The following is a 1,509-nucleotide window of genomic DNA, read 5'->3' on the forward strand; positions in this document are numbered from 1 at the left end:
TCTTTGTGTCTTGTTATTGCTACAATGACAGTGTTTAGAACAATGCCTTGCCTACAGTAGAAGTCCAATAATTTTATGTTGACTAAAAGAATGAGTAACATTTTCTTTTTTAATATCTGATCATTGGATTCATTTAATAGTCTATATACAAAGAGTGAAATTATTCACTGTGTTTATGGAAAGTATGAATAAGCAGATAAATAAAATGTATTCATATTTTTAATGGCTATAAAGGTCTGTTTAATTATGTCTATTGTGCCAAGTACAGAGGTCTTTCATATAAGTGTCCTTCTGATAACCAGCATCATAGGTATGTTTCCTGATTCGGTTTCTTCCAACCCAGATGCCATGTAGAGTCTGTGGCAGATGTCTAGTTTTAGTTTCTCTAGTTCAGCTGGGTCAGATGATAAACTGTCCGTTTTCCCAGCATCTCCCTGTTGTTGACCAGACACTGCAGCCAACAGAAGTTACAGTCAGGAGAAACAATACCAGATGTGATTTCTACCGAAAGCAAAGGGTCATTTCCTTTCACAATTAGTGTGGTACATGTAAGGGACATAGTCCCAAAGCCTAATTATGATAAAATAGAATCTGTGCTTATATTGTGGTTTACTATATGTGTGTGTACACACACACACACACAAACACACACAGATATCACATCCATTAAGATCCATTCGGTCTTCAGTAACAACCCAGGGAAGTAGGTATGCCATTATTTTCATTTTGCAAATAAGATAAACTCAGAGAAAGTAGATGTGAATGACATTGCAGATACCAAAATTAACCTGAGTTTTCATACATATATTCTCTTTAACCTATACATAGTCTCAATGGCAATATGATTCTTTAAGTGTCGGATTTAACATCATTTTGAAATAGAGAAGACATAAGAAACTTGATCGCTTCTAGTGTCCTTTAGCTGGAAAATGAGCATAGATGTTCTCACTTAAATTGTTATCCCCACCATCAAAAAACCCAAAAAACAAAAACAAACAAAAAAACCCCAAACCCAAAACCAAACACCTTAATTTTATGATCTCAATGAAAACCCATAAACCACCCATGATTGGCAGACTTGGTCCCTGTAAGCATTGCCCTATCTCCTCCTCCTCCCCTCTGGCCACCCCTTCCCCCCATGATGTTAGGAAGTCAATGATATAATGCCCACAAAGTTCAGGATCTATCACACAGTAGTATTAGTAGGGCCCAGTGTACAGTAAGCCCTTGATAATTAAGTCTGTTACAGAAAGATGATGTGATCTGATGTGACTGTTGATGTTCAAGCATTTCACTGGTTTAAAAAAAAAAAAATCTCTTCCCTTTGCCTATCCTCTGAAGGTTCCCTCACTGAGACTAGGCAAAGGAAAACAAGCAAACGTCATAGGGTTGAAGAATTTTCCCTTGATCCCTTAATCAAGCAGTCGCTACTTTATAACCGGTCCCTAGAAGGGGCAGGTCTTCCCAGGAATTTTGTCAGCGGTTGTTTTCTGCTACCTGTGACTCAGA

The sequence above is a fragment of the Lutra lutra genome, chromosome 10 (genome assembly GCF_902655055.1).
Source record: "Lutra lutra chromosome 10, mLutLut1.2, whole genome shotgun sequence".
Lineage (NCBI taxonomy): Eukaryota > Metazoa > Chordata > Mammalia > Carnivora > Mustelidae > Lutra > Lutra lutra.